This window comes from Eubalaena glacialis, chromosome 6 (assembly GCF_028564815.1).
Source record: "Eubalaena glacialis isolate mEubGla1 chromosome 6, mEubGla1.1.hap2.+ XY, whole genome shotgun sequence".
Lineage (NCBI taxonomy): Eukaryota > Metazoa > Chordata > Mammalia > Artiodactyla > Balaenidae > Eubalaena > Eubalaena glacialis.
In genome coordinates, this window is record NC_083721.1 from 93,192,960 (window position 1) to 93,211,651 (window position 18,692).

The window sequence follows — 18,692 nt, forward strand, 5'->3', positions numbered from 1 at the left end:
CCCATTCTTTCTGGGTTATTAAAAACAACGGCACTTTGATTTTAATTAAACAATTTGAAGGCCATGACTAACAAATGTCAAATGCTAAAGGTGAACTCATGTCTTAACATGAGTGCATGTCAGAGCATCTTTCATAGCATGAAGGGAATTCTAGTCTGAGGGTTCTTAGTTTCAGAATCACTGATGAGGTGTACATACACGAAAGGTAGCAATTAACTACCTCAGTTTAGAAGCTTGCATTACTTTATTCTCATGTTGAGAATCAGTGATCTAGCAATAGATTAGACATTTCTGTCATCAATTCTCTAAAATCTAGAAAAATAATATAGAAATGATTGAGTTTGTTGTCTAAATGTCTACTTTGTCCATATACTCTGTGTGTTACTAAAGCATTGAAGATAAACATATATGAATTTATTCCTTGAAGAGTATAAAGAGAATGCTTGCTCACACTGGTAATCTTTTTTTTTTAAAATGCCTCTATAAAACAAGACAATACGATAACATCATTAGAAGCCTCCCTGTATAGTTTACCTTATATTATATCTGCTGACATTTTCACATATATGCTTATTTTATTTTCCACAATATGTGGAGCCTTCAGAAGAAATCAAGTATGTTTGAAAAAAGAGCTGATACTTTTTGTTAATGTCAGATGTAGTGGGTCAGTGAAGGAACAGATCTAACCTGTTCTGATCAGTTTGAGCATTAACATCCAAGTACTTCAGTTTTGACTTGGTTATCAAAGAAACGGACAGAAAATACATTACATGACAACATGGCTGGACTATAACATCTAATGTGAAAGTGTAACCTAGCAGGACCCTATGGGGCCTTCTGGGGACAGACTCTTCTCCCATATCCTCTGCTATAGCTCCTCTCTGAAGTAACCAGATGATAGTAACTCATGCATATTTCCTGAGTTTTTCAGATGACCACCACCAAATGGAAGGAATTAACTACTTGATGATTAAGAACACATAGCTCCCAGATCTTCTGGCCCCTAAGGATTGATCATCATCAACCAATCAGAGAATTGTGCAAGAGCTGATCACATACTCTGCGACCCACTCCCACCCCCACCTGGTCTTTAAAAATGCTTTGCTGAAACTCTTCCAGGAGTTCGGGGGTTTTTTTAAAGCATCAACCGCCCATTCTCCTTTCATGGCCCTGCAATAAACCTTTCTCTGCCTCAAATTCCAATGTTTCAGTTTGTTTGGCCTCACTGTACATCAGGCACATGAACTTGCATTAGGTATCAAAAGCCTCTTAAAACATTATTTCAAAGTTATATATCTTAGGGCAGTAACAGTTTCTATTAACACGTGAAAAAAATTATCTGAAAGATCTAGCATACCTCACACAATACAGCCATTCTCAAATTGATCATCTGTGAAGTAACTTGCATACTTCTACAAATGCACATGGTCATGAAACTAAAAACTATACAAGTAACAAAGAAAGAAGCAGCTATTGAGAGGGCCCAACTAAAGGCATAAGAATCCCAGTTCCTTCTAATTCTCCCTTTATCCCTGGGATAACACACATGGCTCCCTAGAGTCATGAGTTCAGTTTTCTTGTAGACATAAATTCTGATTTGAATTGTGCCAAAAAGAATAGATAAGACTCCCAGAGTATATTGACTTGGCCCACTTCCCATCTTCTACTAGGCTTGTAACCTAATTACCATTTGCATCTGATGAAATGTACTTATTTTCTCAACTAAAATATGGGTTTAAAAGGCAGTAAAATGTGATAAAAAGGAAAAAAAAAGTTTTTAAAAAGCAAAACTGGGCTTCCCTGGTGGCTCACTGGTTGAGAATCTGTCTGCCAATTCAGGGGACACGGGTTCGAGCCCTGGTCTGGGAAGATCCCACATGCCGCGGAGCAACTGGGCCCGTGAGCCACAATTGCTGAGCCTGCGCGTCTGGAGCCTGTGCTCCGCAACGGGAGAGGCCGGGATGGTGAGAGACCCGCGCACCGCGATGAAGAGTGGCCCCCGCTCGCCGCAACTAGAGAAAGCCCTCGCACAGAGGCGAGGACCCAGCACAGCCATAAATAAATAAATAAATAAATAAATAAATAAATAAATAAATAAAAATTAAAAAGCAAAACTGATGGAGCTAGAAAATTATGTTAGAAAATATCCTTATTTAAACTACAACTATCATTTTTCCGTATAAACTAATATTTGTTTTAAAATATTAATTAAATATTATCAAAAGACACTAGAACTTTTAAGTACTTCTTAAAAAATCATAAAACTAGTCCCAAACAGGTGGTATGACTCTCCTTTACTTGTTCACATGATTTTTTTAGTGCGAATACTCATTAAGAAAGAAGCCGCTAACTGGTAATTTACAGAATAGGTTTTATTCTTTGATTATGGTACTGGATTCAAAGTTCTAACTCTAGGTCACTTAAAGAAAAAAAAAAAATACCCTCAGAGTAAAATATTAAACCGATGAATTATTTAAGTACTTTATGGTCAAAAAATCACCTTTCCCTCCAATTCTAATGTACAGTTCAAAGGGAGATTCAAACCAAAAACTATTTAATTTTATTTTAATTATTTATTTTTAATTACTTAAAAAGGAACACACACAGAGCTCAACAGATGCTAGGCAATATTGTGTTTTGCATAGTAAAAATATTTTACAAACATATATTGAGTTGGAAATGACCTTAGAATTTATTCAATCCAACAGCCAAGTCCAGTCAACCTCCTGCTTCCCCCTTCCTCACCCCACACAATTTACTTCTTTGTCCAGCTTTAAAATACTTGAACCTGAATGGCTTTAGAAGGGGCACAGCCTCTTTCCCCACAGGCTCACTATTCCCTATTTTCTCACACCCAGCCACTCCATACAATTCATATATTATATGTCTGACCTTCAAAGCTCAAGAATTTGCCACCCTTTCCTTGTTTAATCTAGCCCCTTCGTTTCAAAACCGAGGGAATACTCAGATGGTTAAGTGATTCATCTAAGTTCCTAAAGTATGTTGGTGGCCATGCTGGGTCTGCTCAGATTTCCTAGCCTTTGGTTCTGTGCTGTGTTGTAGGCCTTTGCATCATCCATGCCACATAAAGTTGTATACATAGTAAGCCTGAACCAGCATTGGAACATTGATTGCAGCTAGTGCTTTACAAAAAAAAGTATTTCAATCATATACTGGCATCATCTGCTCAAAATAGGAGTGTTTCCAGGAAGAACTATGAACTATCTTTAAAACATGTCTTTTAACTCTAATGCCTACATGGAAGTTCACAGTCTATGTGTGGCCATATACAGACAGATGTTCCAAAAGGTCATTGGACCTGTATAAACTTGGAATAAATAAGAAAAGCAAAGCCTTGCTGTATCATGGCACAAATTGCATTGTTGTTATCATTTTAAAATAAAATAGTGGGTCAACTTAAACTTAAAAAAAAAAAAAGAGAGAAAGAGAGACTAATTTGATTACTTACAATAAAATTACAATTGTATAAAAAGCAATTGATACCACAAAGGCAACGAAACTGTACCAATTTCAACAGCCACACAGAAATTAAATTTAGGTAATGCTTTCCAAAAAAAAAGTGGGCTCAATTCCATGAAATAAAAGATGAACAGAAATTAGAATAATACGATTTTGCCACAGAATGATACTCACACTCTTCTCTTTTTTCAAAATTAGCAGTTATTGGTACATTATAGAGGTATGCCAAATCACCTTATTAAAAGTTGATTCAACAGTAAAAGTCTTACATTCTAATTAAAGCAATTAGATCTTACTTCAGTCGAATGATCCTAGTGCAACCAGAGGGTCTTTGCAGGTTACAGGACTCTGCCAAGCTGAATCCAGGGCTCTTCATCCAGGTGCCTAACAGTCAAAGCTCATTTCCTGTTCATAAATCAAAAAACAGAGGTGATCAATTTAAATTGGGAGAGTTGTATTAGATAATTTATCAGTTGGCTCCTGAATTTTATTCTTTAGTTAATGCTTTTTAGAAGTTACATTATCATTTCTTTTTAGTGTAAGCAGCCTAAAATTCTTCATTCTTTTTTGGAAGTCAAGAATGTATAAAATGTAGACATTTTTTTAAAGCACAGTATTTTATTTCAAGGACAAATATATATACAAACACACTAATACTTTCCTCTCTTGATCTCATTTTCACGTGTGTACACCTTAATTTAGCTAGCCTAAGTGGGACACTTACCTTGTGCCATGCACTACTAAACACTGTAAAAGATAAAGCAGAAGATACATAACTGGACACAGTGACTTGTGTTTTTTGGAAGAAAGGATTAACCAAAGGAAGAAATATACAGTAGAAAGAACACATCTAGGACTGAAAGCCTGGTTCTTCTGTTGAATACCTGTGTGACCTGGGTAATTTCTCTCATTATTTTTTTTTTTTTTTTTAAACATCTTTATTGAAGTATAATTGCTTTACAATGGTGTGTTAGCTTCTGCTTTATAACAAAGTGAATCAGTTATACATATACATATGTTCCTATACCTCTTCCCTCTTGCATCTCCCTCCCTCCCTCCCTCCCTATCCCACCCCTCTAGGTGGTCACAAAGCACCGAGCTGATCTCCCTGTGCTATGCGGCTGCTTCCCACTAGCTATCTATTTTACATTTGGTAGTGTATATATGTCCATGATACTCTCTCACCCTGTCACATCTCACCCTTCCCCCTCCCCATATCCTCAAGTCCATTCTCTAGTAGGTCTGTGTCTTTAGTCCCATCTTGCCACTAGGTTCTTCATGACATTTTTTTTTTTTTTCCTTAGATTCCATATATATGTGTTAGCATACTGTATTTCTTTTTCTCTTTCTGACTTACTTCACTCTGTATGACAGACTCTAACTCCATCCACCTCATTACAAACACCTCCATTTCATTTCTTTTTATGGCTGAGTAATATTCCATTGTATATATGTGCCACATCTTCTTTATCCATTCATCCGATGATGGACACCTAGGTTGCTTCCATGTCCTGGCTATTGTAAACAGAGCTGCAATGAATATTTTGGTACATGACTCTTTCTGAATTATGGTTTTCTCAGGGTATATGCCCAGTAGTGGGATTGCTGGGTCGTATGGTAGTTCTATTTTTAGTTTTTTAAGGAACCTCCATACTGTTCTCCATAGTGGCTGTATCAGTTTACATTCCCACCAACAGTGCAAGAGTGTTCCCTTTTCTCCACACCCTCTCCAGCATTTATTGTTTCTAGATTTTTTGATGATGGCCATTCTGACCGGTGTGAGATGATACCTCATTGTAGTTTTGATTTGCATTTCTCTAATGATTAATGATGTTGAGCATTCTTTCATGTGTCTGTTGGCAATCTGTATATCTTCTTTGGAGAAATGTCTATTTAGATCTTCTGCCCATTTTTGGATTGGCTTGTTTGTTTTTTTGTTATTGAGCTGCATGAGCTGCTTGTAAATCTTGGAGATTAATCCTTTGTCAGTTGCTTCATTTGCAAATATTTTCTCCCATTCTGAGGGTTGTCTTTTGGTCTTGTTTATGGTTTCCTTTGCTGTGCAAAAGCTTTTAAGTTTCATTAGGTCCCATTTGTTTATTTGTGTTTTTATTTCCATTTCTCTAGGACCTGGGTCAAAAAGGATCTTGCTGTGATTTATGTCATAGAGTGTTCTGCCTATGTTTTCCTCTAAGAGTTTGATAGTGTCCGGCCTTACACATAGGTCTTTAATCCATTTTGAGTTTATTTTTGTGTATGGTGTCAGGGAGTGTTCTAATTTCATACTTTTACATGTACCTGTCCAATTTTCCCAGCACCACTTATTGAAGAGGCTGTCTTTTCTCCACTGTATATGCTTGCCTCCTTTATCAAAGATAAGGTGACCATATGTGCGTGGGCTTATCTCTGGGCTTTCTATCCTGTTCCATTGATCTATATTTCTGTTTTTGTGCCAGTACCAAACTGTCTTGATTACTGTAGCTTTGTAATATAGTCTGAAGTCAGGGAGCCTGATTCCTCCAGCTCCATTTTTCGTTCTCAAGATTGCTTTGGCTATTCGGGGTCTTTTGTGTTTCCATACAAATTGTGAAATTTTTTGTGCTAGTTCTGTGAAAAATGCCAGTGGTAGTTTGATAGGGATTGCATTGAATCTGTAGATTGCTTTGGGTAGCAGAGTCATTTTCACAATGTTGATTCTTCCAATCCAAGAACATGGTATATCTCTCCATCTATTTGTATCATCTTTAATTTCTTTCATCAGTGTCCTATAATTTTCTGCATACAGGTCTTTTGTCTCCTTAGGTAGGTTTATTCCTAGATATTTTATTCTTTTTGTTGCAATGGTAAACGGGAGTGTTTTCTTAATTTCACTTTCAGATTTTTCATCATTAGTATACAGGAATGCAAGAGATTTCTGTGCATTAATTTTGTATCCTGCTACTTTACCAAATTCATTGATTAGCTCTAGTAGTTTTCTGGTAGCATCTTTTGGATTCTCTATGTAAAGTATCATGTCATCTGCAAACAGTGACAGCTTTACTTCTTCTTTTCCAATTTGGATTCCTTTTATTTCTTTTTCTTCTCTGATTGCTGTGGCTAACACTTCCAAAACTATGTTGATTAATAGTGGTGAGAGTGGGCAACCTTGTCTTGTTCCTGATCTTAGTGGAAATGGTTTCAGTTTTTCACCATTGAGGACAATGTTGGCTGTGGGTTTGTCATATACGGCCTTTATTATGTTGAGGAAAGTTCCCTCTATGCCTACTTTCTGCAGGACTTTTATCATAAATGGGTGTTGAATTTTGTCGAAAGCTTTCTCTGCATCTATTGAGATGATCATATGGTTTTTCTCCTTCAATTTGTTAATATGATGTATCACGTTGATTGATTTGCGTATATTGAAGAATCCTTGCATTCCTGGAATAAACCCCACTTGATCATGGTGTATAATCCTTTTAATGTGCTGTTGGATTCTGTTTGCTAGTATTTTGTTGAGGATTTTTGCATCTATGTTCATCAGTGATATTGGCCTGTAGTTTTCTTTCTTTGTGACATCTTTGTCTGGTTTTGGTATCAGGGTGATGGTGGCCTCGTAGAATGAGTTGGGGAGTGTTCCTCCCTCTGCAATATTTTGGAAGAGTTTGAGAAGGATAGGTGTTAGCTCTTCTCTAAATGTTTGATAGAATTCGCCTGTGAAGCCATCTGGTCCTGGGCTTTTGTGTGTTGGAAGATTTTTAATCACAGTTTCAATTTCAGTGCTTGTGATTGGTCTGTTCATATTTTCTATTTCTTCCTGGTTCAGTCTCGGCAGATTGTGCATTTCTAAGAATCTGTCCATTTCTTCCAGGTTGTCCATTTTATTGGCATAGAGTTGCTTGTAGTAATCTCTCATGATCGTTTGTATTTCTGCAGTGTCAGTGGTTACTTCTCCCTTTTCATTTCTAATTCTATTGATTTGAGTCTTCTCCCTTTTTCTCTTGATGAGTCTGGCTAATGGTTTATCAATTTTGTTTATCTTCTCAAAGAACCAGCTTTTAGTTTCATTGATTTTTGCTATTGTTTCCTTCATTTCTTTTTCATTTATTTCTGATCTGATCTTTATGATTTCTTTCCTTCTGCTAGCTTTGGGGTTTTTTTGTTCTTCTTTCTCTAATTGCTTTAGGTGCAAGGTTAGGTTGTTTATTCGAGATGTTTCCTGTTTCTTGATGTAGGCTTGTATTGCTATAAACTTCCCTCTTAGAACTGCTTTTGCTGCATCCCATAGGTTTTGGATCGTCGTGTCTCCATTGTCATTTGTTTCTAGGTATTTTTTGATTTCCCCTTTGATTTCTTCAGTGATCACTTCGTTATTAAGTAGTGTATTGTGTAGCCTCCATGTGTTTGTATTTTTTACAGGTCTTTTCCTGTAATTGATATCTAGTCTCATAGCGTTGTGGTCAGAAAAGATACTTGATACGATTTCAATTTTTTTAAATTTACCAAGGCTTGATTTGTGACCCAAGATATGATCTATCCTGGAGAATGTTCCATGAGCACTTGAGAAAAATGTGTATTCTGTTGTTTTTGGGTGGAATGTCCTATAAATATCAATTAAGTCCATCTTGTTTGATGTATCATTTAAAGCTTGTGTTTCCTTATTTATTTTCATTTTGGATGATCTGTCCATTGGTGAAAGTGGGGTGTTAAAGTCCCCTACTATGATTGTGTTACTGTCAATTTCCCCTTTTATGGCTGTTAGTATTTGCCTTATGTATTGAGGTGCTCCTATGTTGGGTGCATAAATATTTACAATTGTTATACCTTCCTCTTGGATCGATCCCTTGATCATTATATAGTGTCCTTCTTTGTCTCTTGTAATAGTCTTTATTTTAAAGTCTATTTTGTCTGATATGAGAATTGCTACTCCAGCTTTCTTCTGATTTCCATTTGCATGGAATATCTTTTTCCATCCCCTCACTTTCACTCTGTATGTGTCTCTAGGTCTGAAGTGGGTCTCTTGTAGACAGCATATATATGGGTCTTGTTTTTGTATCCATTCAGCCAGTCTGTGTCTTTTGGTGGGAGCATTTAATCCATTTACATTTAAGGTAATTATCGATACGTATGTTCCTATTCCCATTTTCTTAAATGTTTTGGGTTTGTTATTGTAGGTGTTTTCCTTCTCTTGTGTTTCTTGCCTAGAGAAGTTCCTTTAGCATTTGTTGTAAAGCTGGTTTGGTGGTGCTGAACTCTCTCAGCTTTTGCTTGTCTGTAAAGGTTTTAATTTCTCCATCAAATCTGAATGAGATCCTTGCTGGATAGAGTAATCTTGGTTGTAGGTTTTTCTCCTTCATCACTTTAAGTATATCCTGCCACTCCCTTCTGGCTTGCAGAGTTTCTGCTGAAAGATCAGCTGTTAACCTTATGGGGATTCCCTTGTGTGTTATTTGTTGTTTTTCCCTTGCTGCTTTTAATATGTTTTCTTTATATTTAATTTTTGATAGTTTGATTAATATGTGTCTTGGTGTGTTTCTCCTTGGATTTATCCTGTATGGGACTCTCTGTGCTTCCAGGACTTGATTAACTATTTCCTTTCCCATATTAGGGAAGTTTTCAACTATAATCTCTTCAAATATTTTCTCAGTCCCTTTCTTTTTCTCTTCTTCTTCTGGGACCCCTATAATTCGAATGTTGGTGCGTTTAATGTTGTCCCAGAGGTCTCTGAGACTGTCCTCAGTTCTTTTCATTCTTTTTTCTTTATTCTGCTCTGCAGTAGTTATTTCCACCATTTTATCTTCCAGGTCACTTATCTGTTCTTCTGCCTCAGTTATTCTGCTATTGATCCCATCTAGAGTATTTTTAATTTCATTTATTGTGCTTTTCATCGTTGCTTGGTTCCTCTTTATTTCTTCTACGTCCTTGTTAAATGTTTCTTGCATTTTGTCTATTCTATTTCCAAGATTTTGGATCATCCTTACTATCATTATTCTGAATTCTTTTTCAGGTAGACTACCTATTTCCTCTTCATTTGTTAGGTCTGGTGTGTTTTGACCCTGCTCCTTCATCTGCTGTGTGTTTTTCTGTCTTCTCATTTTGCTTATCTTACTGTGTTTGGGGTCTCCTTTTCACAGGCTGCAGGTTCGTAGTTCCCGTTGTTTTTGGTATCTGTCCCCAGTGGTTAAGGTTGGCTCAGTGGGTTGTGTAGGTTTCCTGGTGGAGGGAACTAGTGCCTGTGTTCTGGTGGATGAGGCTGGATATTGTCTTTCTGGTGGGCTCATCCACGTCTGGTGGTGTGTTTTGGGGTGTCTGTGGCCTTATTATGATTTTAGGCAGCCTCTCTGTTAATGGATGGGGCTGTGTTCCTGTCTTGCTAGTTGTTTGGCATAGGGTGTCCAGCACTGTAGCTTGCTGGTCGTTGAGTGAAGCTGGGTCTTGATGTTGAGATGGAGATCTCCGAGAGATTTTCGCCATTTGGTATTACGTGGAGCTGGGAGGTCTCTTGTGGACCAGTGTCCTGAAGTTGGCTCTCCCACCTCAGAGGCACAGCCCTGATGCCTGGCTGGAGCACCAAGAGCCTTTCATCCACACGGCCGGCCCGCCGGCCCCACCACTGTCGCGGCTTCGGCCGCCGGGGCCCCTCCAGTGCCGGCAGCCTCAGTGAGGCCGCCCTCCCCTCGGGCTCCGGGGCAGTTCCGTGACGGCGGAGGGAAGAGACCCCGAGCCGGGAGTTCTTCTGTCATTCTTTAAATATCAATTTAAATTTAGGATGAAAATAGGTAACTTGAAGAACTATTGTGAGAATTGGAGACATTGTATATAATAACGTGCTTAGCATATTTCCTAACATGTACTAGTTCCTCAATAATTGATATTATGTAGTATTTTAGGACATTGGCAGTCCTTCCCTATTATTTTATATCTTCTAATGCCAAAATTGGTTATTCTACATTTTATATTTATGGACTGTGATATTAAGTAATAATGCCGTAATTATAGAACCACTTATTTTTTTACTTCCCCTCTTTAATTTTATATTTTTATCGTAGCATTGAGATATCTGAAAGTTACACAATGTTTTTATCTTCTTTATAAAATTATTCACCCCAAATAAGCTATTATTTTCTTCAATCAAGGTCAACTTGCAGCACGGCATAAGCTTGTGACTAGGGAAAAAAATCTCGCCCCTTCATTAGGTTAGTTTATTTTCTCTTTGCTCTCCTAATTATTTCCACCTCATTTGAAAATTTCAAATCTCCCTGAAACTTTATATAACAGGAAATAATGTGTCATAAAGTACTCAACTACCAAAATACAGAGTAAAATAATATTTCTGCATTTTTTCTTAAATTCCTTCTGCTTTCAGGGAAAAATTACTTAGGGTAGATCCCACAGATTCATACAATGTGGAAGCCCCATCCAACTCCCCTTTCTTTTCTCATAAATTTCAGAGCTTCTTGATAAGATAATATAAATCATTTAATACAAAAGTGATAAGCTTTCTGGACCCACCTATTATCAAATAAAGTCCTTGGTGCAAGATTAAGTGACATACATCATCAGTACATACACATATACACACATACTCACACATACAGGTCAGGACATTTTAGAATATCTCATTTGTGGGGAATAAAAGGGTTGTCAAATGCGGAAGACTGAAGGTCACTACTCAATTCTCAACTTTTATTTAAAGGGACCTCATGGGCAAGGGTGTGCAAGAAATCAATCACTGTCTTAGGACCAATGTGGGCTTTGGCTATCCCTCAACATTGAAAATGAAGAAGCCATAATAAAAATGGTATAGGCATGCTCACAAAAAGTCAAGCTAAAAATCAAAGGAAATCCAAGTCACATGGAACTTTCCTTCTAACCCTCTGTCAGCATCTAACTAGATAAAATGGCACACTGCCATCTGCATCCCTGCATTTAATTAAAAATTAAACTGTATAGAATGGGTTAGATAGCTGAAAAGTCATATGTCATCTTATCTAAAATAATGCCTTCAGTCAATCCCCCTTGCTTTTTCTAACCCCAAATTCAGTATTATGTTTACTATGAAATGAACTCTAGTTTCATCTATTGAAATGCATTATTCAAGATGTGATTTTCTCACATTCTCAGGGAAACTTGCCTGAATTAGTTCCTTGTGGACCTTTCAAATTTTACTTAAAGTCAGAATACTGGAATGAGAAGGAAGCTTGAAGATTCTCTCACTCAAGTACTCACACAAACACCTACCATCAGCTCCCACTAGCCATTTTATTTGATAATAGACTCCATCCTGACCCTATATCCAATGTTTTGGGAATAAAATCTCAGAAATAAAAAGCCCCACTTACATATGGAGAATTTTTCTCTATACAGAGTCTTTTTTTTAATGGTATACATTTGTATCAGAAAGACAAAATGGTACAACTCTTTGGAAATTGTCTTTAGTTCTGATGATGGCTTGATGAAAACATACTAATACACTAATTTTGGATTTTCTTAGTCACACTATATAAAAACAAATTAAAAACAAACAAAAGAGCCACCCAACACACACTGTTTTCCAATTTAGCAAAGTTACTGTGAAATTAATATAATATCATTAACAACCATTCTTTTATATGGTTATCATTTTACTAGTTTATGGAGGATGGCTTTTCCTAAAACAGCTTTCTTCAAGCCACTCTACTGATCAAGAACTAACAAAAATTCCCTGGCGTAAATCACATTAATTTCACTTTCAGTTTAACATCCATTGAAAGCTCACCATGAGCCAAGCATATACTCTTCGAATACTGTATATGAATTTGGGATTTTTAAATATATTGAGCCACATCTGAGATTCTTGAAGGCAAGGACTATGCCTTGGTTAGCTGTGCCCCCAGGACCTATCACTTTGCCAATATATAGAGTGTGCACAACAAGTGTTAGTTAAACAGCATCTGTGACTCTCAACATTTCTAATCCTTTCCACATCACAGATCTCACAGCCCGTTGGAAGAATACACTGAGTATTCACTCCATGTCTTTTCTCATGCTGACCTTCCTTTCTAAGACATTTATTTTGCTCTCTTTTGCCTAGTTTCTACTCATTCTCCAAGATTCACCTATATCATGAAATCTATTCTAGCCTAGGCATTTAATGTCTCTCTAATATTTTTCAAGACTATACCACACTGAACTCTAATATTTTGAAGAAGAGTAGGAAAATCAGATTTATACTTTTTATATATCCCCCACAGCTCCTAGCTCAAAGTTTGGCACATAGTTGCTAACTAGTACAGAGGATACAGATGATTTGTGAGCTGGGAAAGATACAAGTCCCTTGTTGATGAATTAGATCAGGGATCGACAAACTATAGGCCAGGGGCCAAATTCAGCCTGCTATCTGTTTTTATAAATAAAATTTTATTGGAACACAGCCACATGCATTCATCTATGCATTGCCTATGGCTGCTTTCCTGCTATAACAGGAGAACTGAGTAGTTGTGACAGAGACTGTCTGGCCCATAAGCCTATAATATTTATTATCTGGTCCGTCACAGAATAAGTGTGCCAATCAGTGTATTAGCTCAGTGGTTCTCCAGTGTGGGCCCAAGATCTGGGCCATTCACAGCCTTAAGTACTGTGGTTATACAACACTCTATAAGCCAGTTCTTAAAGGGTGGTCCCTGAACTGGCAGTACCGGCATCATCAGGGAACTTTCTAGAAGTGCAAAATCTCAGACCCCATCCCAGACTACAGATCAGAAACTCTGGAGATGGGGGTCAGTAATCTGTGTTTTTACTACCCCTTCAAGTGATTCGAATGTACACTAGAATTTGAGGACCACTAGATTAGATAAAGAAAGGAGCATTTATTAACACCTGGCCATAATGACGTGGCCTGGCTATGGCAGATCCTGTTTCTCCAGCTGCTACTAGTGTATACAGAGATTTTAAGTGATTAAAAGATATCAGTTATGTTTCATCTGCCCTGAAATGTAACACCTTGGGTTTACTCTGAAAGAACACTAGGGAACAGGACTACCTTGATGTGGGAATTGCTACAGCACTTTCAGTAAATGCTAATACAGCCGCCAGCTGTATATCCAAAGGAAAGACAATATACCAAGTGCCAAAGTATAAAATCAATCCAAAAATAGATTGAAATATCAAAGCAATATAGCAGATAAGCTCCAGCTTTTATAGGACTGCCAGTCAAGACAAACCTTTGCACAGTGATTCTCAGCAGGGATACAGGAGAAGCGGCCTACAGCTCAGTTTGAAACTCTGCTAATCAAGGATTTGTTCCAACATGCATATCCCCAGTGCTAAATCTCAAATGTGGCCAGATAGCACTTTCCATGATAGTGTGTGGTTAGAAATAAGAAATAATCACTACCAAGCCTTGTGGAAGGTAGTAACTAGCTAGTATTCCCTCTGGAAAAAAATATATATAATTGCATTATACAATATATACAATTTTCATGAACTAATATTTGTTTAAATTTATAGTAAATCCCCCTTCTTCATTGTTTCTCTCTAAAATACAGATTAGCACCAGCAGCTATGGCTATGATATGACAGGGTTATAATCTACAAAAAATAATGGCAAAATATTGATGAGATAAGCATGATGAAGTTATTTTTTTCTGGAAAGACCTTGCCTCAGTGTATTATATTTAATGCTAAAAGCCCAGCAGCTATATCAGGAAACAACAATAAAATTATTTAACCTATTGAAGAGTCTACATAGAGGTTAAAAGAAACATATGTCAATCAATAAATAAAATATTGCTTGACAGCCTCTAGAAAGTTCACATTATTTCCTAGTCATAAAAAATCATTATGTTTCCATGCAACAGTATAACAATTATTCCTCTTTTGAAAAATGGCACATAGATGCTATATGCCTAAAATCTGTCTAAACATTTTGTTCAATATCCATTTAAGAGTGTTTTTATTTTGACATATATCTATGGAAAATAGGAAAAGCATTCCAATCTTCTGTGTAATAGAAAATTGGGAAATATGAGCCTGGATTTCACACCTATGAATTTAGTAAATGATTGATGACAGTTCAGATGATCCGTTAGAATTCTGATTCAAAGACTTAAATTCACATTTAAATCAAGGATTAACAAATACATGATTTGGTACTCTTATGTTTAGCTCAGCCCAAATTCAGAAAAGAAGAATTTACAATTATCCCTCTACATAGGAACTACCAGCCCATGTAAAGACTAAGACTATGCTTCATTCAGAAATAATTCACAGTGGTGAGACATAACACCTATCCAGAATGACAGTGAGTCGCAACCAGCATGAAACAAGGAGGTGGCGGAGTAGGTTATAGAAAGTAATTAGGAGTAATGCTCTAAAATTTCAAGGAGTGGAAAATTAGGCTAAATGTTAGAAACCTTTCACAGAAAGTCCATTAGCCTCTAGAATCAACCTCCAGCTGAAGCTTCTTCAATTGCGTCATTTAAAATTAGACAAGAGCCCGTTTTGCCAAAATACCATAGGGAATTATTCATAGGGAATGACTAGTAAGATGTATTAAATGAACTATTTTTTTTTTCTTTTACTCTTAAGTTAGATCTTTTGCATATCTAACTGTCATGATTTCACACACATTAAAAAAATAGTGAGAAGATGAATATCCTCTGAAGGTTATTCTTACTATTATACCACATCAATTCATATTGTTGTTTTTTCCAAAACAAGAGGAAGATGGGATAAAAGAAATAATTAAGAGATAAAAACTACTCTTGAATAGTTCATTCAAAATACTAAATTCAAGGAAAAGGTCTCTTAAAAGATAGTACATTCATTCATAAAATTTGCATAGTTAAAACCATATTTAATTACTAGCAATGTCCCAGTACCAGACATAACACAGAGTTGGTAATCAATAAATACTAAATGAATAAGCAAACACCTCCCCCCTGGAGATTGTTTTTTCTAGGGTTTATGTCCTTGAGATGTACGCTTATTAAAAATCAGTCAGTTCCTTTATAAGATTGATTAAGGAAATAAGTGGTTATTTTCCCCCAAGTTAAAAGAAACCTGACCCTTCCTTCCCAGACCACTTGTCGGTAAATGGATGGTTTCTTAGCCTTAGGTCTCTAGGCTTTGTGCTGTATGTCAAGTTCTTGATCCAAGCAAGGTAGTCCAAAAAGTTATCAGTAAAACACTAGGCTACTTTGTCTTTCTGCATTTCATGCTTACAATGCCACCATTCCTGCCAGCTACTCATAAATATAAATTCGTATCTGTGGCTTCAGAGATATTGCTGTGTGGTCAATTAACTCAAAAAGATTACAGATGCAAGTTACAAGTCAATCTCTCTGGGTTTCAATTCCAGCTAAACCATGAACTCTGCGACCTTGGGCAAGTTACTTAACCTTTAGGTTTATTTCCTCACCTGTAAAGTGAGAAAATTATATTAGTGATATCATCTCATAAGGTTATATTAAGGATTAAAAATCAGATAATTCATGAAAAATGATTTCAAGTGCCCTGGAGAGAGACTATCTGGGTTCAAATCCTAGCCCTGATATTTATTAGCTGTTTGTACTGGTGCACCTTACTTAGCCTCACTGTGATTTATAAGCGCATAGAAAAAGACCAGCTATTGTTATTTAAGTAGCTTTGATCTCCAGGACGCAGCAGTGAGTGGTGGCGAGAAGTGAGATCTTAATTCCCTTCCCAAAAATTGAACCTGGGTAGCCTGAATGAAAATCAGGAATCCTGGCCACCACACCCCCTAGCTCTTGCCACCAGTGAAAAATGCATTTCTCACGGAGGCAAAAACTAAAAACAGGTACAAAGTTTATTATTAGAGGCACAGTACAACAAGTGGAAGAGCACGCAGAGAAACAGTTTGTTTAGTTAAGATAGAAGCAAGGCAGAGATGCACACCCGGGAGAGAAAGGGTGTGGGTGTCCTCCCTAATGAGGAGGAGTGCAGTGAAGAGGCGGTTAAGTCATTTATATAGGGCAGTTCTTCCCGGTCTTTGTTTACCTTGGGCCAATTATCTGGTTTCTTTTTCCACAACTGACCTGCCCTAGGACCCTCACCAACATGCATGCACAACTTTTTCCAAGATGGATTTCAGCCCAGAGGCCTATGGGATGGCCTTAGCATCACATATTATGGGGTGGTGCCCCCTCTGTTTTGACTCCCAAGAAGACTTTCTGCACATGTGCAATGTTTCCCTTGCCCCAAGGATGGGAAGTGTGTGACCTCTTGATCCTTTTATGGCACTCTGTCCCTACCATAAAAATGCCCAATGTCTGGTTATTTACCCTATTCCTGTTGCTGGTTTTTATATCGAGGTGCAGATCTCGAAATATAGACAGGAGTCTGGTCATAAATATGTAGTCTAGAGCCCGTTTGTCTCTTGCCTCAGGACATGTAAACAGGGGGCTGGTAATGAATGTCCGGCCTGGAGCCCATCTTCTTCTCATCCCAGGAAGTGTGAACAGGAGGCCAGTTGTAAACGTCTAGCCTGGAACCCATTTATCTCCTGCCTCAGCTTTATTGGGATATAATTTATACATCTAATGTGTGTAATTCAGTGATTTTTAGTAACTTTATACAATAAGTTAACCATCATCAGAACCCAGTTTTAGAATACTTCTTTACCCCCCACCAAAATTTTCCTTATGCCCATTTGTACTTAATCCCCACTTCCAATCCCAGCCTCGGGCAACCACTGACTGGCTTTTTGTCTCTATGGATTGTGATACTGTAATCATACAACATGTGGCCTTTGTTTTCTGGTATCTTTTACTTAACATAACAGTTTTAAGGTTCATCATAGAATGTGTCAGTACTCCATTCCTTTTTATTGCCAAATAATATTCCACTGTATAGATGTACATGCTATTACAGATAGATAGATGATAGATAGATAGATAGATAGATAGATAGATAGATAGATAGATAGATATAGATACAGACAGATATAGATATCTCATCATCATCCTATAATAATGAAAGATCTAAAGATTATTTCCTCTTTCCCTGCCAGGCTGGTCTCTAAGATTACATTTGATTTTAGGACAATCTTTCACTGTTAAACAAATAGGAGTTTCTGGGGTTTCATCTGTTTCCCTGTCAATTAAGATTATGACTAGACTAGTGAAAATAAACTGAGTACATTTCCAGACTGTCAATATATTTCATGATGTATATCTTTTTTTTTTGCCATTCCTTCCAACTATCACTGCCATTTCAAATGTGTGACTTACCATTCCCTTTAAAGGCCTGTGACAAGTCATTATTCCCTGTTGTTTCTCGTGGCTCCTTGAAACCAATAAATATGTGAATAATAATGAAAGCAAGTATTCTGGGAAGAAGGGGATAGCAGGGATTCTAGGATCTGAAAAGCAGTGAGTATGGATGATCATCTATGCTGAGTATGTAGAGAGAAAAGAGCCAATGATGGGATTCCAAGGAACTTCAACTTTTAAAAGATGATAAGAGGAAGATCCATGAGGGAGGCATGTAAAAAAAATGGGAATAATATCAGAAGAAAATAGGGTCACAGGTGCAAAGGAATGAAGAGTCTCAACAATATGCAAAGGTTTAGACAACACAGAGGTCAAGTAACATCAGCACTTGGAGCACCTCCAACTATCTCCAAGGCAGGAGTATACTTGAGACCATCTGAGGCAGGTGATGTAAATGAATGAAGTATCTGGACATAAAGCATTAAAGAGTTACAAGGATTGTGAGGTTGTGGAGAGCAGCAACAGTTACTCAGCTCCCACAGATTGTTGCCATGTGAGGTAATAAGCCCAGGAATGTCAGGTCTTCTTCAAGTACGCCCAAAATAAATGTGGGGAATGTCTCAATTTTTAAATGTTTTTCACAAACAAATTTTTAAAAACACACTGTGTATAAAAATAATCATACAACATGACCAAGTGGAATTTATTTCAGATACACAAGGCTGGTTCAACATTTAAAAACCAGTCAATGCAATCCATCACATCAACAGTCTAGGAAGAAAAATTACATGATCATATCAATAGATACAGAAAAAGTATTTGACAAAATTCAACACTTATTCATGATAAACCTCTCAGCAAACTAAAAATAGATGGGAACCTCTTCAATTTGCTAAAGAACATCTAAAAAATCCTACAGCTAACATCATACTTAATGGTGAGAAACTAGATGCTTTCCTGCTATGATTAAGAACAAGACAAGGATCTCCCCTCTTACCACTCCTTTTCAACATCATACTGGAA

General features: G+C 37.1%; 1 protein-coding gene across 2 annotated transcripts in view; it reads right to left on the reverse strand.

The window, feature by feature from the left end:
• The window catches only part of NAALADL2 (N-acetylated alpha-linked acidic dipeptidase like 2), a 1,520,504-nt gene that overhangs the window by 1,181,175 nt on the left and 320,637 nt on the right, over positions 1-18,692 (reverse strand). Inside the window, exon 4 of one of the 2 annotated variants that reach the window (XM_061193412.1) lies at positions 3,777-3,885. The gene's annotated coding sequence lies outside the window, so the exon portion shown is untranslated. Of the gene's footprint in view, positions 1-3,776; positions 3,886-18,692 lie in introns of those variants that run through there. The other variant, XM_061193413.1, reaches the window with a different exon arrangement.